Here is a 25,496-nt window from a genome sequence, read left to right on the forward strand (position 1 = left end):
TGACTTTGGAGGCCAAAAAAGATGTCAAAACAACACAATTTTCACATCAACTTGATGTCATAGTGTAGAGATTGGAACTACCTTCCTATCAAATATTTACACTTGAAACAAGACCTCCCCATTCACAAGTTATTGTAAACAGAAAAGTGCCCCTTTACAACCACAACCACCAATAATAAATAAATTTTTTTTTTTTAAAAGGAAACTATTGTTTGATAGTTTGGATGAGCCCAAGTAGGAGGATTGACTAGGTCTTTGGGATATGTGATCATTTTTATAAATTGAATCAAACATTTCCATTGGAGAAGTGTTGATTAAATCATCCTACCAATTGGACACTAGTACATTTGGGCCTAATTTTTGACGGACAATTGTCGGTAGTCACGGGAGTAAGTTGTTGAATTTTAATCTCCAAATCATGACATTCATTAGTGGAATAGTTGATGATGCTTAAAAAAAGGATTGTCCTAATTATGTTTATGGTTTTTTCTTCAATTTTTCAAGGGGAGAGTAAAAAAGTTGGCTTTAAGAAACTCATACAAAATTATCTCTTGTTGTGATATTAGAAGTTGTTGGAAAAGTCATAGATATATTAGACAATGGGGGAGGGGATGCCAACAAAGTCAGAGGATAGAAACCTAAATCGGTGTATATCACTTAACAAACCACCAGATACTTAATCAATGCATCTATCATATGCAAGACAACCGATACAAATAGAGGGACGTGCCACAAAAAACCAACCAAACTCTTTAGCTTAAGAGATGAATAGAGGGATGTGCCACAAAAAGCCATTGTATGTCAAGCCTAAACTCCACTCTTGCTCAAGGCTTCAAGATGCAAGTGATGCCATTATGTGCCTTATGTGATTGGAAATGGAATGTGAAATCATAAAGTGAGCTACTCATGAAGAGGCCACAATCTATAAATTGCACTATGACATGCTAGGTTTAACCGATGGTCTTCTTGTCCTTCCCTAGCAATGCACTTGAAGTGATTCACATATAACAAGTACATTGCATTTCCTAAGAACTTGGGTACAATTGAATAATTTCTTTATATTAATAAGCTATCATTACATGTTTCCTGGTACCATCTACTTAAGAGGGGACCATTAATATGGAGAACACAAAGTAAATATACACCATAAGTATGATCAAGTATTAGAATAAGAAATAAGAAACTCCAGAAGTACATCTCATGTAAGGCAAAAACACCTTGGTGGCTATCCTTGGAAGTTCAACTTTCACCACAAATAATGGTTGTAAATTTATATGGAAAATGAAGATAAGATTTAGTGCCATGATTATCAAATTGAAGGAATTAGAAGTCTGATATTTGTCCATGGTAAAGGAATTTATATATGTAATAAACTCAAAAAAGTTAATTCTTGGTTAATAATATGTGTCGCACTTGCAAATTAATGTCAAAATGATTAACTTTTGAAGTCGTTATGCTCTAGTTAGGCATAATATGTTTTTATGATACAAGTAAACTAAAATCACAAAACTAAGAGATAACTATCCTTGCTCTACTATATTCTCAAGATCATGACCCAACTTGTTGAGAGCAGTAGCATATGCATCTGTAATGCCAAGGTTTCCAATTGCATTTTTCAGTGCACATCCTTGAAGATATTTGATTCATGATTGATTGCCAAGGACACAATTTAGTTCACCAAAAAACACCATGGAAATCCTCTTCACCCTACCCCTGAATAGAGTGGTTCATTATCTCGCCCGAGAAATAGAGAGCTAAACAAAAGCCCGAGTTTCACTTATATCTCTGCGTAAGTGGGTGTGGAAGTGCAATACAGTCTACTCCTGTTGGTGTCACTACCTTTGTTGTCTTTATAACAACCCATGCCTATGATCCTGCAACTCCAATTCACACTGGTTTGACCCTTAATAATCTAATTCTTATATTCACTCTGTATGCAGATCCATAGCCACATGCAAGACCAGGAATACTACATTATCTTTACCTCGCTCTGTTCACTCTGTATGCAGATCCTCCAACAATAGTTCGAGATATAAAACCCACTTTAGGACGTGAGGTAGCCGACTTCATTGGATTGTTTGGCTAACTCGAGAAAGGTTATGGCTCTCCCAGAAAAAATTGGCCATGGCATTACGCAAACACAATGTCATCCATATAGTTGCTAGGGTTTAATAGAGGTGGAATTGGGGGTAGGAATACGTAGCTGGGGTGGCAATGTGAGAATGGGAAGAGGTTGCAAAAATGATTTGAAATGTCTTGGTCTTTAGTTTTTTTTTGTAAGTAATGCCCACTGTCGTTGAAATTTTGATGAACGCGGGCACTTTTTATAAAAAACACAAATGTCGTTGCCAATTCCTTCAAAAACATATATTGAATTATCGTCAGAATTTTGATGAATGCAGACAATTTTTCAAAAAAAATCAAATTTGTTCACAATATACCTTCGCCATCAAAAACCTCTGTCAAAATTTTAGGGCAAATGTATTAGTGATAAATGGTTGTTCTGGAGACCAAGTTCAATCTACTAGACTGGTAGACATTGTAGCCAACGATCATTGATGCAAATCTCACATCATGCTCTCAGATATCATCAATAGTCATGGACCTTCTATGAAGTTGCACATCGGTTACCTTTGTCATAGTAGTGTCTGATACCTTTCTCAAATTTGGCTTCCCATCGGTTTGATGCAGACAAGTGACTACATGGATGGCTTGTCTTGCTAGATAAATTCATCATGCACATGGCTTAGGATGTACCTCACCTATTCATCTCCATCCTAGAGGTGTCTATTGTAAAGTGCTATAATCTTCTTATTTTTGGTGTCCTCAATGTTGCAGTGAATATAGGCCCCTACATCATCCATGTGCAAAAAACCATATAGCACATATGAGAAGGCACCATTTGGATCATCTTCTACAAACTTAAATGGGTTCTTCTTAAATTGTGGTCTTTCTATCTTAGAAATATCTACTAGCAATGGAGTATCGACAAAAGAAGATGCCATTCTAAAAAATTTAGGGTTAAGAGTATTCTTCTGTAAATACCTCTTATTCCTGACGAACGCACAATAAATACTATCATATCTCCTCAAAGCTTTTGATATCCTTGGAAACTGGTTTGCCTAGCTCTGTTGCTTCAACTCTTCACTCATAATGTGAGAAATGATTCGCTTTTGCCATTTTTTGTTAGAGTAATTGGGTCTTTACTTGATTAATTAAACAATATTTGTTTAATTATTTAACTTCCCAATTATCTTTTTACACTTAAGTTAACACTAGGTGCATATAATTAATTATTTTAATTAATTATTATGTGCAAACCTAGGTTTTCCCTTTTAGGGTTTCTTGACCTATTAAAGGTTGAGTTCTTTCTTTTCATTATATGAAGAAGGATTATTATTGACAATACATTTTGGAGATTATTGAGCTCTCTTTTTAAGCATATTTTTTGTGTATGCTTTCCTTCTGTGATTTGCTTTATTGCTTCTCCTTGTAATAGGTTTTTCAGTTTGCAGAGATTATTTGGGCTCCTATGGTGTTGTATTCTCTCAACACCTATATGGTATTAGAGCTTTAGATCTATAGCTACCTGTTCTTGTTTTGAGAATTTTGGCTTTGGAAGCAGATTTAGGGTTTCAAAAAGTTTTTTATGCACCTAGGGTTTGACCTTTTTTCTGAGCACTTTGGGCCTAAACGGATCTCACCATTGTGCTCAGAAGGCCCAAAAACCCCTACGGTCATATAAAATTTGACCTATTTTGGTTCCTGAGCCTCTAGGAGTATTTTTTCTCTAGATCCAGGTCGTATGACCCTGGCACGTAGTTCAAGAAAAAAATTCAAAAAGAAAAAAAAATGGCTTTTTTATGGCATGTAGGCTGATTTGTTGATTTTTTGATTAAAAAAATACAAAAATCAAAAAGGTTAAAGAAAGGGCGAATAGGGTTTTTTTTTAAAAAAAATTGTTTTTTGGCAAAATTTATGGGGGGTACCCACGGTACGTAGGGTACCGTGGGGCCCTTGCCATGTTTGCAAGCCCGTATAGCTCCACGGCACCCGGCTGTCGACCATTTTTTCCCTGGCCCCCGCCAACCTTCGACTCCCCGGCCGCCGGCGCCTTCATTCCTGCCGGCCTGGCCACCTGCCGACCTCCCTGCACCCACCGGCCTTCGGCTTCCCTAGTCCCCGACCCACCGCCGCTGCGCGGCCTCCTCTGCTGCCTATGCAGCCAGCAGCTCCCACCGACGCTGGAACCTAGTGGTCTCCGCTGCACCGCCACCTCCACCAGACGCCTCTGCCACCAGAGCTCCTCCCTGGCCCCCGCCGCCGATTCTGGACTCCGTTGTATCGCCACCCAACCTCTTTTCCCAAGCACCGGAGCTCTGCACGACCGCCACTGGAGTGCCACTCCCTTGCCACCTCCACCCGTCAGGGCCACCAAGCTCTCTTTTTTGCCTCTTTCAGAGGGGGGTTTGGTTTTTTGGCCCTATCTTGGGCATATGGAGTCATTTTTTCAAAAACAAATAGATGTCGGAAAGCTGGTTTTGAGACGGACCTCGTCATGTTGGTAATTTTTTCCAATCTTTCTGTTTGACTATGTATTGTTCCAATCAAAGTGAGGTCTTATTTTTGCACTCTGGGAGATGTAGAATGAGCATCCGAACTCCATTTTTTGAAAACTTTATATTTTTGGAAAGAGTGTGCTGTGTAATTTTCAGCCATCTGAGTTTCATTTCCAGATTCTTCTCCATGCATATTTTATTCAGTTATTTTCTTTTCAGCACTCTGGTGGATATCTTGGTTGTTTCAGGTCCTGGGATCTCTTCTCTGGGTAGGATGTCTCTATTTTAGTTCTCATTTCTATTTCTAGTCTTATTATCATTGTAGCATTGTATATATGTAAATGCACTGAGATAAAGTTCCATCATGCATTGTTTACTTGGGATCTTGCACATCATGTGTCTTGTTGTACATGCACTCCTTATAAAGTTCCATGAGGGGGTTGATGTTTTCCTTGTTTGCCATCTTTCATTGTCCAGTGAGTGTTCCTTCCATGAAATTCACCTCATGATGTGTGTCAAGTGAGTGTTCCTTCCATGACACCATGTACTTTTCTCAGCACCTTTAATGTTGTGGTTCGATTGATTAGTTCTTTAGGCTTTGGTTTCTCATGCCATTTGTATCTTTGAGATCAGTGTTTGCCTTGTTTTCCATCTAATTTGAGTAGTGTCATTTGAGGGCACTCATACAGATTACAGTCTTCTCTACCTGGTCATGTTCTATTTCAGTGGAGGTTCTTCAGATCAACAGTTTCTCAAAGATAGTGTTTGCATCTATTTCATGCTTCAGTGGTGTTCTTTTTCCATCTATTTTTGGAGTAGAGTTTTGTTCCCATGTGGTTTTCTCTATTTCTCCAGTTCATAGAGAAATCATTGTATTTGGGTACCTAATCAGGCCTTGTTGTCGGGACCCATCTTTCATGCTTTCAGTAGCTGTTCTAGGTTTTAGCTTCTCCCTAAGTCTAGCTTAAGGGGGGGGGGTGTTAGAGTAATTGAGTCTTTACTTGATTAATTAAACAATATTTGTTTAATTCTTTAAGTTCCCAATTATCTTTTTACACTTAAGCTAACATTAAGTGCATATAATTAATTATTATGTGCAAACCTAGGTTTTCCCTTTTAGGGTTTCTTGACCTATTAAAGGTTGAGTTCTTTCTTTTCATTGTATGAAGAAGGATTATTATTGACAATACATTTTGGAGATTATTGAGCTCTCTCTTTTTGAGCATATTTTCTATGTATTCTTTCCTTATGTGATTTGCTTCATTGCTTCTCCTTGTAACCGGTTTTTTAGCTTGCAAAGATTATTTGGGCTCCTGTGGTGTTGTATTTTCTCAACTCCTATATTTTTAACCTTGCAAACCCTAATTTTAAGTTCACATAAATGCACTAATAAGGTTAAACCAGATGCCCTATCCATCATTAATCAACTCACTAGATGATATAGAGATCTTGACAATCATCTCCAAGCATTTGCAATCTACTATGATCGTTCATAGATCTCTCCAAGGGGGTTATGCAATATTTTGCATGAAGATGCCACCCCTTAAGGCTAAACACTTACTGAATGAGGGTTCTACACTGGATTCAGTTACAAATCCACTAGCTTCTTTAGATTCATCCTTTTTGACCCACATCTTCTCATGCTTGTCTCTTATCTTTTCTACCTTTGCCTTGCCTTTATCATCAGTTTTGTTCTTCTCTCTCGGAGCACTCTTCTTCACATTTTTGCTTCAGCAAAATTTTGCAATGTGACCAAGTTTGTTGCATGCACAACAAACAACATTTCTCTGCATAGGCCTTAAGTTCATCTAATTTGGTCTCATCCTGCACTAGTTATAGATATGTCCAAACATCCCACAAGCATAGCATCTCTTGTTTTGAATATTATTCATTACTGCTTTGCACATATTTGACTTGTGACCAAAATTATTGCATATGAAACACTGACCGGTAAAGGTAGGACCATTGTTCATATTATTCATTCCATTATTCATCCTACTTCTGCATGGATTCACCATATGACCAAATTTATTTCAAGTAAAACATCTACCATTGAATTTATAGGCATTAGGCTGTCTTACGGGAGGATTCTTTCTCTTCTTCTGATTCGGTTTTGCATTGCTTTGTCCAGATCCAGAGGATTCTCCTTTCTCAAATCCAGATCCTCTCATATCTTTCCCATGTCTCTGACTTTCTAGGATCTCATCAAGTCTTGTTGAGCTAGCATTGAATTTGTCTTTGTATTCATTTTCAGTAGCAATTTCATCTCTTAGGCCAACAATTTATCTCTCAAGTTCCTGACCATTATTCCTTGCTTATGTTAACTCAAGCTTCAACTGATCATTCTCATAGGTAAGCCTAAAGCATTCATCTTCTCTTTCCTTTAATGATTGACTCAAAATTTCTTTATTCTTCTTCGGGTCTTCAATCTCCTTAGTTAGCTTCATCACAATGGATTGCATCTCATTCTTTAGTTCAGAGCATTCTCTCTCACAAGCTTGTCACATTCATCAGTTTTGTCCTAATTTTCCATGCTTTGTTCTTCTTTCTCCTTCAACTTGTCCATCAATTCCTTCCTCTTGTCTCTCGAATTTCTCACTTGATCCTTCAAGTTATTAATGAATTCTTCAACTGCATTCAGGTTTCTTTTCAAGAAATTGATCCCATTTCTTATTGCATCAAGATCCTCAAGTGCCACACAAAGCTATATCTGAAAACCAGAATCCATTGATTCAATCCCCTGGACCTTCCTCAAGTAGTTAGGCTTCCTCAGAGGAACTAGGCTCTAATACCAATTGTTGTAATCAAGGAACACTGAGGGGAGGGGGGTGAATCATTTTTCTACCGGTTATTAAATTTTTTGACTTAACCTTAAACCATCGAAGGCATTTAAGCATGAAACTGAAATGCAGAAACACAAAAAAATCAACCACAAAATCATAACACCAAATTTTTTACGTGGAAACCCAAATGGTGAAAACCACAGTGGGATTTAAAGCTGTCGCTTATCTATGTGGTGTACTTGTTATACCTGTATTTGCAACACAAAACACTCAATAGATCATTACAATCATGGTTAATGAATTTAAATCAATGAAAGATGAAACCATAACTAATCGATCTATTGTCTCCTAGTAAATGTGAGTATGAATTTTGCTCTCAGATCTTATTATGCAAATTCCAGTGACTTGACTACACTTAGATGGAGGATTTGAATGATGAAGATGCATGATCTAGAAATGATAGAACGATTAAGCTATGTGAGTTCCTGATTGATCTAGCATGAGTAAACTAGAATGAAGATGCAATTAAGCTAAGATTGAGCATGATAACATTGCTAAGAAATGATAAACTATAAGCTAGATGCCTATAATAACACTGCATAAAATGAATCAAATTTGGGACAATAAAAAATGATATGAATTGGGACAATCAAAATGATATGAATTGGGACCCTTTGTGCTCCAAAATAGGGTCTATTTATAGGATTTTCCAAGGCTAGGGGTGAGGTGGTAGGAATCAACAATCAAGATTAATCTGAAGATATCAATGGTTAAATTGGAGGAGGTTGGCAAAGGGGGTTGGATTAAAGGGAACATCTATCATCTCTATGGTGACAACTATCATAAGGCTTCTAGAAGAGGTTGGATGGAAGGGAACACTTAGTGACACGTGTCACAAAGGTTCTAGAAGATGTTAGATGAAAGGGAACATGGGGGTAGGTAGAATTGGTTTGGTTAGGTTAGGTGGTTAAAGTTAGGAGATTTTGAATTTAGAAATTCAATTAATAGGAAAATGGCTAATTAGTCTCAACAACTCATAAGTTTGATTTGTTTTAATTAATTAGGAGATTGGAATAATGATTTTGATGGGGAGAATTAAATAATTTGAATTAATTAATCAAAGAGGATTATTGAGATGAACCTATTTAATAAATCCTTAGATTTATTAATAAGTAGATGAAAATGGAGGAATTAATCAAATTGTTGATGAATTCAATTAAATTGGGGAGGGAGATTAATTAAATAATTGCTTATTCAATTAATTATCTTCAGACCATTTTAGGTGTATACATTTTGCCCCTCTTTGGAGCAAAGTCTGATGACGCGTTGATTCAAATAATAATCTCATTTTGATGATGATATTGGTTTGATAGAATGCCCCAGCTCTTGATTGCTAAATCCTCGTATGATGATGCCCCCTCGGGAGATCAATTGAGATAATTGATCTTTGGAGTCTTGCGAGATTGATATCCTGATAGATTTGATTTGATTTCTGCAACTGTGGTTTGATGAAAATGCAAGTTCTTCGATTAGCTTGATTTCTTAGATCAATAAGATTAAAAAACCTTGATTGATTAGATTCAGTCTAGTTTCAGGAAGGATTCATCCTATATAAGACATGAATGATCATAGCGTCTAGTTTCAGGAAGGATTCATCCTGTATAAGACATGATCAAAGCATCTGGTTTTAGGAAGGATACATCCTATATAAGACATGAATCAAAATTAGATCATCTAGTTTCAGGTTGGATTCATCCTGTATAAGACAAAGATGATCAAAGTGTCTAGTTTCAGGAAGGATTCATCCTGTATAAGACATGATCATAACGTCTGGTTTTAGGAAGGATTCATCCCGTATAAGACATACTAGAATCAATTAGTTTTGATTGATTGACTTGATTTGATAAGGTTGATTAGATAAAGAACTAACAGTTTGTTGATATCAAGTTGCATAAATTTTTGGATATGCTAATGTTGATCTTTGTTGAGAGAGATAGCATAAGATTTTTGCTGGGTTGATAATATCTGAAGAGATATGAGTTATTCATCTGATTGCGTATACACTTGTGATGATACTTTGATGATTGCTGCGATAGATTTAACCTTGGATGAAAGGAGCATTTTGGATCCCATGCAAGAATGAAATGTAAGCTAAAATGCAAATGAAATGCCATGGAATGCAAAGCTACGATTGGACCAATCACTGGATTATCTTACGTTTTTGTCATCATTGAGCTTTTGAAATATGGGAAGTGAGTACAAACATCGATGGTATAATTAAACCATGATGACCTAAGCACTTCTTCCTTGGATTTCGATATAGAAAGTTGGCACAAGCATTGAGGTATAATTGAACCGCGATGACCTGAGTGTTGCTTGCATAAAATAGGTAGTATTAATCATTTTAATACACAAATCAGAAATGTCTTTAATGATACTCTGATGATCATGTCCCGAGACAAATTTGCACATATTAATGATTAATTTACAGACAAGAGACAAGAAAAATATCATGTTCCTTCCTTGTTCCTCTAGTCAAAGACATCCTGGAGTCACTCAGAAATCATGATAGTGAAAAATCAAGATAATAAAATTGAACCAAAGTGCTGAAAACTAGTATCCAAAAGATATCATTGATTGAAAATTTGTTTGATGTGCTTAGACTGACGTGTGATAGCTTGATAGTTAACGATGTGATGTCATGTTCAATGTTGGATGTGTTTTAGTGTTTTCACTTGATAAGTGTTATCTAACTGTTTGTTCTACCTTTTTGATTAAGCTCAAAATGATCGAAAGTTTTGCCCTTAGCTAGGTGTACGATTTTTTCCCAAGCCTAGAAACAAAGTTGTTATGATACACCCAATGATCCAAACCATGGTGAGAGAGCAGCTTCGATGCTTGCGTATGTACAAAGGCTTTATGATGGTCAGCGGTGATTGAAAATGATTGAATGCAAGAGAAAAGAATGCATGAACTAATAGATGGAAGAGCTAGCGGACAAATGGCTCCTATTTGTCAGGTTTTCACCATCTAGTTTTATTGCACTTTTTCTCATATTTGAATTTTTTTATTTATTTATTTTTTTTTTTTAAAAATTTTGATTTTTTTTTTTTTTGTTTAGTGATTTTTTAACTGTTTTTGATTGTTCTGAATTTTCACTGTTTTTGATTTTTCTGATTTTTCACTGTTTTTGATTTTTCTGATTTTTCAGACAAAACTTTTTCAAGTGCACGCTATTGATAGGCTCCCCAAGCTGATCTCTGTCTATGTTGATAGCTAATATGCTCCTAATCCAAATACTGCTATGATCACAAATGGACCTATTCAGTTAGGTTCAAACTTTCCTTTCTTTTCTCAATTTGCCTAATTGCATGGATTTTTCTTTAGCACTAGTTCTCCAACTTGAAAGACTCTTGGTTTGACCTTATGATTATATCTTTGACACATTCTTTGTTGATATACCTTTAAATGATCAAAGGCATTTTGTCTTCATTCATGAATTAGTTCTAACTCTTGCAGTCTAGATACTCTTTGTTCTTCATCTGGGATGAGTCCTTTTAGTGATACACGTAGAGAAGGTATCTCTACTTTGATTGGCAATATGGCTTCTGATCCATATACAAGAGAGAAAGGTGTGGCACCTGTCGGTGTGCGGATATTGTTACAGTAGGCCCATAGATAAGGGTTTAGTTGAATATGCCAATCTTTGCCAGCATTGTTCACTATCTTTTTGAGGATTTTCAGAATAGTTTTTTTAGATGCTTCTGCCTGCCCATTCCCCTATGGATAGTAGGGTGTGGAGAATATGTGTTGGATTTTGAAAGTCTCACATAGCTCTTGTACATCCTGATTTTTGAATGGTCACCCATTATCAGTGATAATGGTCATTGGTATTCCATAGCGACAGATGATGTAATTCAAGATAAATACAACAATTTGTTTTCCTGTGATGTTTATGAGAGGTACAACCTCAATCCATTTTGTAAAATATTCTGTAGCTACAAGGATAAATTTGTGTCCATTAGATGAGGAAGGATTTATCTTTCCTACCAGATCTAGACTCTATTGACAGAAAGGCCAAGATGTTGCTAAAGCATGAAGTTCTTGTGTTGGTGCATGGATCAAATTCCCATGGATCTGACATTGTTTGCATGTTCTAGCTATCTGAAAAGAATCTCGTTCCATAGTTGGCCAATAATAGTCCAAGCGTATGAGTTTTTTCGAAAGGGTAAGACCACTTGAATGAGTGCCACAAATGCCGTTATGGACTTCATGTAAGGCCTTCTCAGATTCTTCTTGTTTGAGACATCTTAAGAGAGTACCATCTAGACCTCATTTATATAGAGTATCTGCAACAAGATTAAAATGGGAGGATTGGCGAATAAAGTTTCTCTTTCGATTCTTTGATAAGTCGGGAAGTAGGGTGTTATCTTTTAGGTAGGTGTAAATTTGGCCATATCGGGAGGAATCATGTTCGACAAGGTGACAGATGGTTTGAGAATCCGGACAATTATGAGCAGGGTAAAACAATTCTTCCACCAGGAATTCATAACACTGTTGATTTTCCTATGTCTGAAGGAGAGAAGCAAGTGTAGCCATGGCATCTGCTGCTTTGTTGTCATTTCTTGGAATCTGCTGAAAAGTTATTTCTATAAAGTACTTTTTGATATCATCCACCATCTTTTTGTAAGGCATCAATTTTTCATCTTTTTTTTGATAGTCATCATTGATTTGATTGATGACGAGCTGAGAATCTCCAAAGACTTGAAGTTGTGTAATGTTCCATTATATATCCATTTTGATACCTGTTACCAAAGCTTCATATTCTGTTGTATTATTGGTGCATGGAAAGCTTAATTTGTATGCTTTTGGGATTGTATGACCTTGTGGCATGATGAATAGAATACCTACTCCTGATCCGTGTTGTGTTCCATTACTGATGCTTGCTCCTGGATTGATATTCGGGTGATGTATTGTAAGATATGGATCGAGCTTTGGAGTGTGTATATGAATAGGTAAAATTGATTTGCCACCTTTTCAAGGATTCCAAATATTTTTGTCTTGCTAGTTCTGATGGAGAGATTGCTAGATGTAGATCAATTGTGTCAATGATAACTGCCTCTACTAGTTCTGTTAGGATAGATAACTTCTCTTGATAAAATTTAAGTAAGGTGTCAAATCTCTCATCTTCCAGTGCCTTGAGGAGGTTTTCACCATTAGATGTGTCCTTTATTTTTACTTTTTCTTGATCTAATGTTGCCAAGAAATGGTTTTCAGCATTAGACCTAATATTGTTTTCTTTATTTTCATTTTTGCGACGAGGAGATTTAACACCCACTTGACATGAAGATACGTTAGTGGAATACTTGGTGAAAGTTGTTGTGGGTTTGATTTCATTAAGATATAAGGATATGGCCTGGTCATTTGGTAAGGTATCAATGGCAGTATGTCCTTCATTTTCCTAGTCCATAGGTTCAAGATAGCTTAAGGATAAAGGGTCCTCATGTTGAATAGTTTCAAAGATATTGGGAGTCATGATAGGGATGTTAGAGCTTTCGATAGGTATTTCGATGTCTAGAACGATACTCTCATCGGAATGACCTCGCATAAGAAACTCCTAATTGTCCTCGGTTAAGTCCATGTCAGTCAAATGTGATTCTGATTCAAGTAGGCTAGTTCCTAACATTTATCCTGCATACGCGTGAACTACATCAACTTCTATATCTGCTTCTTCTCTTTTAATTTCAAGTTGCTCTTGTTTGTTTTTCCATGATAGAAAATGTTCTCTGGTCCCTCAATCTTTTAGCTGCATTTGTTTTTCCATGTTTGACAAAATTGATTCGAATGATTGTTCCTTGGATTGTGTGCTTGAAGCTGCTGCCTCTCTATTATGTGAAATAATGTCCTCTTGAGCTGATTTCAGATTATTACAGCATTGCAATGGATTTGAGTCTACTGATATTGTGATTTTTTGTCCATTGTATGGAAATTTTAAGCACTGATGACCTATTGATGTAATATCTTGTATGTCATAAATCCATGGTCCTCCCAAGAGTATATTGTATGGTAGGTCCAAGTCTAGAACTTGGCATGCTGTGTCTTTTTGTAGAGGTCCCACTCTGATGGGTAGTATCATAATTCCCTTGGAGTAATGTTCTTCTTCACCATAGACTTTGATTTTTATCTTTTTTAGGGGATCAAATGCATCTTCTGAATATCCTAGAGCATGGACAAGACTCAAAGAACAAATGTTCAAGCTAGCTCCCCCATCTATCAGGAAACATTTAACAAGCGTTCTATGAATGAGGATTTCAATTTGCAAGAGAGTGTTATGGGGATGCTGCAATGAATTAATGCTTGGATATGAAGGAGATGAGCTTTGAATAGGAACTTCTGAAATAGGTTTGATGGCAATTATGGATATCCCTTGGGGAACTTCATCTTTGGATGTATCATTTGGTGATGATGCTATGGAAATTTTTGCAAGCTTTCAGGAGGTGTAGGAATAGATTCCTTTGGAGCATCAATTTTTTTATACGGGGATGAGCCTTTGCTAGACATAGGTGCGCAATCTTGATCTTTCTCAACCAAATCCTTTAGAAATCTCTTTAAGAGGTGCATAAAAGAGCCACCTTTGTTTTGAGGTGTATTTGAATCCTTGTGAGGTTTTAACATAGTTGGATTTTGATTTTGAACTTGTTTTTTTGCTCTGATATGTTGACTTGTTACTTGTATTTTGCTTTTGTATGTCATGTTGATATGATTTTTCAGGTATTTCAAATGTTCCTATTTCCATTTTAGGGGTTTGATTGTCTAAATATTGTTTTGATAAGTGATCAACTATTAATGTAGATACACTAGAATGATAGGACATGTAAAGATGATTTTGATGAGTGATAACTTGACCAAGTGAACCAAGCGGACAATCTAAGCACATACTAACAGATAACATGTGTTTATGCTTACTACAAGTTGATCAGGCAGAAATGAAAAATCTGAAATAGACATGTAAGACACAGCTCTGGACTGACAAATACAGAGTTTCGTATGACTAGATATGCAATTTAGAATGACACAAGATATGAGTCTGTACGATAAAGAAAAAGTTTTCATGTAAAAAGCAGAGGCTCGTATGACACACTTTTCTGAACCATACGACAAAACATCTAACTCGTATGACACAAAATGTTGTATAGCACGACACAAGATTTTATGCAAATAGGCTCGTACGATAGAGATCCTAACTCGTATGACAGATAATAGAGCAGAGATAAAATGTTTGTTTGGTGAAATTTTTTATAATTGAAGTTTAATGGTTTGCTTATATCTTCTAGTTTTTTGGATGTCTGATTTGTTGATTTAGGGATAATACATAGCAAACACATTATGTGATAAGTGACTCCAATCAAGCTAAACCCTAAGGAATTTGGCTGAGAATGAAAACCTTTTCTTGCTGACTTAGGTACACACCCAATAGCTAGTCAGAATATGGCGGCTGAGTCTCATGCAATGGATTCTCAATGTCGTATTATTTGACTCCAAATGCTAATGGGGGCACGTTATGGCAAGTGTCTTGGGAGAGTTACTATCTCTCTTGCACAAAGATTATCACCCTTTTGGAGGTGAATCGGGTAGCTTCTATTTTAACCGGCACTAGTAAGGGATCCGTTTGGCACGTCAGGGTATAATACTCAATTAAGAGGTCTCCCAGCCTTGAAAACCAAGGTTTGATATACTCAAAGGTACGAAGGAGAGCTATTCCTGAGCACTGCCATTGCTTTGATTTTCATCAAAAACACATTTATTTTATAGTGGGTTGGATTACTTGGCGTTAGCCGTTCCCACTTAGGTCATTGCCCTCTCATCGGCCTTAAGGGCTAAGAGTTATTACGCCTCAGGAGGGCGGGCCTGCTAAAGAAATGCACTAATGAAGCAAAAGATGAGTCTAGCTTTCTGATCACCTAAGAAAGGTGAGAGCATACTCGCCTATCATCACAATCACATAAGACATGTTTGTTCATTTTCCTTAGCAAAATTGAAGTGTTCCTAAAAAATCTTAAAGAATACACAAAATTTTATTGAATTCTTAGGCAACCTGCAGAAATTTGTTAGTAGTCATGATTTGTGTTTTCAATTTTATCTTTGACAAGCATCCTGCAAAACTTGTTAGGCTGCAACAAAATCTCATAAACCAGTCAGGGTTAGTGTTAGAAAATCTCAGATTAAAACCAAAAAATCTTAACTTGTAGTTTATTAAAAAAAAATGACAGAGCCAGAGACTCGTACGACACAAATTTCTAGTTAGTACGACACAAATCTAGATCTCTGACACAAGCCAAAATCAGCTCATACGATATAGAATTCTACTTAGTATGAGTAAAGAATTTTCAAGAAATAGACTTGTATGATACAGATTTAGACTTAGTACAAGTAAAGAATTTACAACATAAAAAATCATACGACACAGGATTATACCTAGTACGAGTAAGGATGAGCTATCATCCTAGGCTGAAAGGAAGTTCGTACGAGCTAGAAAGGCAACTCGTATGATTTTCTGAACTAGAGTCAGATAGAGATGAAGTTTGCCTAAGATTAAGAGGCCAAAAGTGATGATTCCAGCCCCACAGTGGGTGCCAAAATGTCGTGTATCTGTGTGGTGTACCCGTTATACCTATATCTGTAACACAAAACACTCAAAAAAATTATTACAAGCATGGTTAGAAGATCTAATCAATGAAATATAAAACCATAGCTAATCGACTTATTGCCTCCCAGTAAATGCGAGTATGAATTTTGCTCTCAGATCTGATTAGGCAAATTCTAGTGACTTGACTACATCTAGATGGAGGATTTGAATGATTAAGATGCATAGCAAGAATAGCATGATTAACCTATATGAGTTCATGATTGATCTAGCATGATTAAGCTAACATTTAAACTAAAATTGAGCATGATAACATTGCTAAAACTGATAAACTATAAGCTAGATGCCTATAACAATGCAAATGAGATGATCAAAAAAATATGAATTGGGACCCTTTGTGCTCCAAAATAGGGTCTATTTATAGGATTTTCCAAGGCTAGGGGTGAGGTGGCAAGAATCAACGGTCAAGATTAATCTGAAGATATCAATGGTTAAATAGGAGGAGGTTGGCAAAGGGGGTTGGATTAAAGGGAACATCTATCATCTCTATGGTGACAAGTGTCATAAGGCTTCTAGAAGAGGTTGGATGGAAGGGAACACTTAGTGACAAGTGTCACAAAGGTTCTAGAAGATGTTAGATGAAAGGGAACATGGGGGTAGGTAGAATGGGTTAGATTCGGTGGTTAAAGTTAGGAGATTTTGAATTTAGAAATTCAATTAATAGGAAAATGGCTAATTAATCTCAACAACTCATAAGCTTGATTTGTTTTAATTAATTACGAGATTGGAATAATTATTTTGATGGGGAGAATTAATTAATTCGAATTAATTAATCAAAGAGGATTATTGAGATGAACCTACTTAATAAATCCTTAGATTTATTAATAAGTAGATGAAAATGGAGGATTTAATCAAATTGTTGATGAATTCAATTAAATTAGGGAGGGAGATTAATTAAATAATTTCTTATTCAATTAATTATCTTCAGACCATTTTTAGGTGTATACGAAAACCACAATATTACAAAAGGGAATGCACTTTTTATTCAGGCACACTTCCTAGAGCTTACAACTCAATTACAATAATGGATATAACCCCAGAAGGCTCACTGCCTTACAAATCATTTACAATGATGAATTACAATGAATGAACTCCAAAATAGTATCTCACAATGCCTAGATGAGTTCTGATTAAGTGCCAAAAACTCCAACTGTATCTACTATGTAACTCTGCTCTATTTTTTGTCTTAGTCAGCTACTGGATCAAGAATACGTATGTGGAACTACACCAAAAGGGATTCTCAATCACTACTCACTCATATTACTTCATACCATACCTCAAAAATATCTTCTGTACTGGTCTTATATATCCATGATCACAAAATAAACAATTATCAAGTTGCCCTGTAGTGTAACATGTAATCATGAGTTGGCTTGAACCAGATCATCAAAAACATATGCGGATCACCCAAATAATAACAAAATAATTTCTTTAAGTCAGCACTATCATCCTAAGAATAAATTTGTCCACCGCAATCACCCGAAAGCTTTCGGATCAAAACTGCTCTACTAAACCTAAATTATCAGAGCCAAATTATTGGTTACTAGACCATAATAACTTTTAGATATCAAAATCCGTGATTACCGGATAGGATTTATAAGGAGAGTTGTCATCAATGAAAACCCTAAACCATTAATCAAGCATCAATATCCACCAAATGAGTGTCAATTGCCAACATTAGGTTCTTCATTGGTGTATGGTGGATCTTAATTGTAGAACTAGGGTTTTATGTCATTCTATCTTTGTTGGTTTTACAGTAGTTTTAACATTCCATTTTTACTGTATACATTCTGTATTGATATTGTCACTGTAGACACCCAAAATTGTCCAATCTAATTAAATAAATATTTTATTTATTTAATTATCTAAGCCTAATTCCTCTATTAATTAAATAAATCTTTATTTATTTAATTAATTCATTTATCCTCTTCTAGCCTTATTTCTCATTTAAATAAATACATTTATTTATTTAAATTATCCTTTTCCTAAATTAAATAAATATCTTATTTATTTAATTATCCCACTTCTTCTATTAATTAAATAAATCTTTATTTATTTAATTAATTCATTAACCTTTTCTACCCATGACACATGTCATTCATCTCTTAATTCATACACTACCTACCCCTTTCATTATTTTATTATTTCTTTTACCTACCCTCTAATCATAGCCGACCTCCTTTTACACCTCTCAATCTTATCCCTCCATTTCATATAGTGTCTTCTATATAAGGAGATGCTTCCTTCATTATCAAACCCTAATCGTTCTATGCATTCTAATCATCTTTTATGCACTTGACTACACTACGATCCTACTTGCAACCACATTCCGTTCTTTGTTGAGCTCTTGTGCACATAAAATCTGAGAGCAAATATATCAAGCAAGATCAATGGAGATAGGAAGAATGGAGATCCAAACCCTATTGGACATGTGATGGTATAATCTTTGTGATTTCATTTGATTTGCATTGTCTTAGGTAATCTTCATATGTTATGGTGGATCTTTGTTGTTGTTAGGCTAGGGTTTTGTGGTTGAATTCATTTAGCCTTTCAATATTGTTATTATTGTTATCCATTTTCACCATATACATTTTGGCACGCCCCGTGGGACATGGATTTTTCTTAGATCTATGTTTTTTGCAGATTTTTCTAACCCTATATTGCTATTTTGTAAAACAATTTGGAGACTAACCTTGTGCAGCTAGGGTTTTGGACACAAAATCAAGATCTTGGAGAGATTTGATCATATCTCACAAATGGCTAGGACATTTTGGACCAAATTGTTTTTGCAGGTTGAAAAAAATATCAAGAGCTCTCAATCCAAAATTCAAAATTTTTGGAGCACATTTTCATTTTCTATGAATTTTTTATGATTTTTCATAAAAAATTAATTTTGAGAGCAAATGAGAGACTTTTTAAGATTTTATTACATTTTTGGAAATCTCTCATAATTATACATAGGATCTATTCTTTGTGATTTTAATTTTGATGCAAAATATTTCCCTAAAAATTGGATCTTTAAAAATTAGGGTTTTTCCTTATTTTAATCAGGTCTCACGAACGGCTTCGAATTTTGACATAAAATGTTTTGTGCAGGTCGGGAAAAATATCAGAAAGATTTAGTAAAAATTTTAGATTTTTTGGATCGATTTTGCATTTTATATGATTTTTTATGATTTTTCATAAAAAAATAATTTTGAGAGCAAATTAGCGAATTTTTTGGATTTTCTTACATTTTTGGAAATCTCTCATAATTATACATAGGATTTGTTGTTTTTGATTTTAAATTTGATGCAAAATCATTCCTCAAAAATCAAATCTTTGAAATTAGGGTTCTGCATTATTTTACTCATATCTCACAAACTGCTTGGATTTGTTGCAGAAATTTTTTTATGAAGGTTTGGAAGAGCCTCAGGACTCTCCAGTAAAAATTTAAGATTTTTTGGATCAATTTTGCATTTTATATGAATTTTTTATGATTTTTCATAAAAAAAATTTTTTTGGAGCAAATTAGCAAATTTTTTGTATTTTCTTATATTTCTGGAAATCTCTTGAAATTTTACAGGTGGTATTTTTTTTATGATGAATCAGATCTTTTAATTGGTCAACAAAACACATTGTTGAAGGCCCCTATTTCACAAAGTCTTTTGGATCTAAAATTTACCTAACTTGTGTGCTTGTAGGAAGAGGTGATCATTTGAAACAATCCAAACTACTAATAAATCTTTGTTGCAGGTCCTTGGCAAGGGTTTTTGGATTTTTATTGTGTGCCTTGTTTTCATAGACTAGCAAACACTTCAATTGGTGCACTAAAATTGAATCATTGTCTTTTGTGTCTTGAGCAATAGGCTCTTTTTTCTTAATCTTTAGAGGTCCTATCTTCCCTTGTGGTCATTAGGACTACTAGTGAGAAGAGAACGACCCAAGTGGTAGCGAGGAAAATCCACCTCTTTCGAACCACTATAAACAACTGTATTCATGGTGAAAACTATGGATAACGTGTGTTGATTAGTTCATACCGACACTATGTCTCCCCATAAACCCGTTTGATTAAATTTATTTGATCATTTGTAGGGTGTAACCCCTACCGGTTGGGAGCCTTCTGTATTTACAGAGCTGAAAGTGCCGCATGTATGGCCACATGAGCGGATGCCCTTACTAGCACCTTTTTGTTTTAGAAGCCCAAATCCTTCTAGTTGTTGGGGCAGGAGGTCGGACCTCTGGTAGCGACCCACACACATACGGTTCTTAGGAGAGATACAAAGTTCGCCATGGGGAGTTTTCATGGGGACTGATGCTTGGCTGACCCGAGAAGTGAGTGCCAAGGGTGGAGCTAGTGAGGTCAAGCATCTAAGTATCCGCTCTGAATAGCGTAGCCTCGAGGGTAAAACCTCATGTGGGATCAACAACTATTGTCTTGGCCAGCCATAAGAATTGTGCTTGACTTATTTTAAACATTCAAAACATTCAAGACCAAAAAGCAAAACATTGTGTCTTTTGTGTCTTCAAGTGTATGCAAAACATTTTTACATCAAACAACACACTTTTCTTTGAGTCATTTTGAGTCTAAACACTTGCAAACATTGAGTCCTCATCAACATTGTGTCCTCTTGTCATGACAAACAGTCAAACATTCAGATTTGGTCACAACCAACAACTTCACAAATTGGAAAATTTTTACAGTCCAGCAAACAAGAGCAATCAGTTTCGGAGTTCTTGAGCTTCCTAGGTTGTTTCTCCAGGTTTTCATCTAGCATTCAACTTGTCTTTGGGTCTCACAAAGTCCATCATTGCTTTACATCTTGCATTAAATTTACATTTGTCTAAACTTGAGTCAGAAGGTCACTTGCTCGTCCTCATCATACTTTGTCAACACACTACATACAACAACATTTTGCTAAGTGGTCCCTCATCAAGGTCTATCACCTTTGGGTCTCATTTGGTCTTACTTAGAGTCAAGGTCAACTTACCTCATCAAGAGAAACTATCCTCTCTTTGGAAGTCACACCTACTCTACTACATACATACTTGATCTTACACTTTGGACATTGCAAGTACACCTCAGATTCATTTACATTCCATCCAACTCTTGGTCTTCCATACTTTTTCTATTTTTCATCTAGTCTCACACATCTCGGTCAATACCTAGTTCATGGTTGAAACCCGTCTTCAAAAATCTAGGAGAGAAATTAAAGAGGCTCAAGAGTCCACAAACATGAGTTCTTATGAGTATGACAATGATATCTTTTTCAATTCTGATCATACTACATTACCTGACATGGATGCCTATAGAAACATTCCAAATGTTGAGAACATGGACACTACAAACAACAATGATACACACAATGATGATATGGACAACTGTTCAGTACATTCAGCAGATGTGGAAGAATCCATTATGGATCCCCGTTTCAATCGATTGGTTGAGGAAATAATGAGGAGGGATAGATAATACTTCTTACAAATGATGGTACAAAGTGGAGCCAAGATACCTCATGATTTTGACATGTCTCAAATAATGGAAAATAGACCTTTGCAACAACCTCACTCCAACATGGATCAAAGGAGACCTAATAGTGGAGGCAATAGAGGACCACATATGGTACCTAAATCACCATCATCTTTGTTTCAAAAACCAGAGGTCCCACATACACATGGTCAAGCATATGATACTCAACTTCGTAGACCATTATGGAAGTCTTATGCAGAGAAATATGCTCAATCACATATCAACGCTAAGGATCAACCACCAAAGCAATTGGATATTCAAAGGCATGCTCAAAATTTGGAAACAAGGAAACTCCATGTCAAATTTGGGGGCAAAACATTAGAACATGACATGCCTGTAGAGTATGGTATACATGGACAAAATAGATATTTCGTTCCTCAACATGAATCTATACCAAGTGGTCCATATATGCAGCATCACTATAGACCTCCTCCATATGAACATGTGTATGATCAATATCATCCATATATGCAACATTCTCCTCCTCCAATTGTTGCCTCAAGCATGGGGTATGGTCCAAGAAGTCGATCTCCACCTAAGAACAATTTGGAGCAACAAATCAGGGACTTACAAAAGAAAATGGAGGACATAAATACACCGAAGCCAACATACACAATGAGAGACATATGTCCTTATCCATTTGACAAGAGCATTCCAATGCCTCCTTTTCCTACACACTTTGTGATGCCTAAATTTGATAAGTATAGAGGAAAAGGGGATCCTAAGGCACACATAAGACAGTTTTTCATAGCTTGCATTGAGATAGCAGCAGAAGAGACATATTTGATGAGATTATTCCCACAAAGCTTAGGTAATCAAGCTATGGAATGGTTCTCCCAACTTCCACCTGGTATTAAGTCATGGGGTGATCTAGAAGAGGCATTTATCCAACATTTCTCCTACAACATAGAGACAGACATATCAGTCACTACTTTGTGCAACACCAAGCAAAAAGAGGGAGAATATTTTGCATCATTCTTACAAAGATGGAGAAATCTAGCCAGTAGATGCTCTTGTGAAATTCCACAAAAACAAATGGTAGAAATGTTCACCCAGAATGTTAACAAAGACATTGGCTATGATCTAAGAAAAGCTTGTTTGTCCACCTTCAAGGAAGTTATTGAAAAAGGCTTAGCGACAGAAAATGTCCTAATTGAACAAGGAGTCATTAAGATATTCAAGGAAAACAAAGATGAATTTAAAGGAAAAGACAAGCCAAGATTTTGGAATAAAAACAAGAACATAGTCAATGATGGTGTTGTTGATGCCAACACAGTGCGACCCAAATTCATTTTTTCTGGATCAAGTTCTACAAACAATAAAGTGAATACTCAAACAACTTCTAGATCACGAAGGAAGTATACCCCACTGGGAGAACCACTTGAGTCAGTTTTCAACAAACTAGTGGCAAACAAAATAATCACTATTCTAGATTTTCCTCCATATGAACCAAAGGTTAAACCAAATTGGTGGAATGATGATGAATATTGTGAATTTCATAAGAGCAAGGGTCATAAGATAGGAAATTGTCATCGACTGAAGAACATCATACAAGATCTTATTGATAGAGGTGACATTGAAATTGAGGACATTCCTCCAATCAAGAACATGAGATGTTTAAGGAACCATTCCCAAAACATGACAAGGGAAAAGCTAAAGCCACAGAGGATCAAACCAACTATACCAGAGCATCTTATAACTATGATTCAACTATCAATCACATCTTGATGGACAATTATGTCTCTACCATTATCATCAAGGACAAAATGTCTGAGAATTCTACCCAGAGACCTAGGATTGTCCGAAAAGGCATTGGATCTTCTTCTGAACCTATCTCTGAATGTCATGTCACAACTCGTCAAGGTAAAATCACTTTTCAAGGTGCTCCAGCCAAGAACATTGCCTCCTCATCAACCAAACCTGAGTATGACCTTGTAGAACAGTTAGGGAAGACACCCGCGCTCATCTCCATCCTTGAGCTTTTACGCATATCCCCCGCACATAAAGCCATTCTTGATAAAATCTTGAGAGAAACTGTTGTTCCTACTGACCTGAATGTGGACCAGTTTCAAGCCATGGTGGGATACCTTTCCATTCCATACTCCCTTACATTCATAGAAGTCGATGACGCCTCCGTAAGTCAGCCACATAATGCACCTTTACACATTGAAGCCTCCATACACAAACATAGAATCAAATGAGTCCTGATAGATGGAGGAGCTGGTCTAAACATATGTACATTGAGCACAATTAAACAATTGGGATATTCCGACAAAGCTGTGAATTCTACAAACAAAATTACTATCAAAGCATATGATGATGAAGAGCATTCATCCAAGGGTATAGTCACCTTACCTCTCAGAGTTGGTCCAGTTACAAAGGATGTGGTTTTTCAAGTCCTTGATTTAGATCTCACATACAACATATTACTAGGATGTCCTTGGATTCATGAAATGAGGGCAGTCCTGTCTACATATCATCCATGCATCAAGTTTCCACACAATGGAGTTGAAGTGACCGTCAAAGCTGACCCAAATCCATTCATATATGGCAACAAATTCTGACCTAGATCAGAAATAATAATCCCAGTCAATCGAGAGGCTATTCCATCTTCGGCATATGTGGATCCTGAATCCTTAAAAGATTCTACATCAAAGCAATTAGAGCTCAAAGAAAAATTCAAGATTAAAGATCTGGAATGTGGTGAGTATATCTTTCATGTTGATCCACTCCCACTATCTCCTAAGGTATTCAGTCAACAGGAACAACCTACAAAAAATTTGCAATGCCAAGGAATTGGGTGTGAACGACCTAGTGTTGTGGCTACTAAGTCTAAATGCAAATCTCCTCTAGTGGTGCAAGCAACTCTTGATATCAATAGTCCTGAGAGTGGTTCCAACAAAGAATCTATTGAGCGTATCGCCAACCCTCTTGAGAACTCACATAGCTTTACCATATCATCCACTCATTCCATTTCCACTCCACTTCCAAACTTGGATCAACAAGAATTACAAAAGCCCTTACTCATTGGGGATCAAAAATCAAGCTTTGAAAAGAAAAATCTAAAAGTCAATAATAAAGAAAAGTTCTTTAGTTCAAATCAAAATCAAAAGCTATTGGACTCTGCAAAAATCAAAGTCAAGGATAAAAATCCTATGAAGCAAAAAGAACAAGAGTTGATCTCCCCTAATATCAAAATAACTGGGGGCAAAAGCTCTAAAATTTTAAGTCAAAAAGCATACTTGTTGATCCTAAGTCTCCATCATGCTATCCTACTTTCACTTCTTTTCACAATCATAAGCCTTCATAACTCTTCTACTTGTTCCACACATCCATCCCCTTCTGGCGATACATCATGGACCTTTAATGGAGCTTCCTCACTGGAATTTGTTATCAGGGATGCCCAAACTTCTTTAGGTGACACGCATACGGGCCTATGTAGTCCACACACTAGTAATTCTATCTCAATTACTTTATCAAGGAAGACAGTTGCTCGAGCTACACATCATTCAGTCAAGGAACATCACAGCTACAATCATAAAGTCAAGCCTCGCACATTTGAGGTAGGGGACTTAGTTCTCAGAGAAAATCCCAAAAATCAGCAAGACAGAGAGAAGAAGGGCAAGTTTGAACCAAATTGGCTTGGTCCTTACATCATTACAGTAGCATATGGATCTGGGGCATATCAGCTCTCAACTATAGAAGGTGAACCTTTGGAGGATCCTATCAACAACATGCACCTTTGCAGGTTTTACACATAGTTCTTCAGAGTATCCTAATTCAAAAAATACAAAAAAAATTCAAAAATTTCAAAAATACAAAAAAAAATAAAAATTATAAAACAAAAAAATTGTTACTTGGTGAAAACCTGGCAAACGGGCGCCTTGTGACACAAAAAACATTGAAAAATCAAAAAAGTAAAGAGAAATAATTTCATCCAA

The sequence above is a fragment of the Cryptomeria japonica genome, chromosome 4 (genome assembly GCF_030272615.1).
Source record: "Cryptomeria japonica chromosome 4, Sugi_1.0, whole genome shotgun sequence".
NCBI classification, from domain to species: domain Eukaryota; kingdom Viridiplantae; phylum Streptophyta; class Pinopsida; order Cupressales; family Cupressaceae; genus Cryptomeria; species Cryptomeria japonica.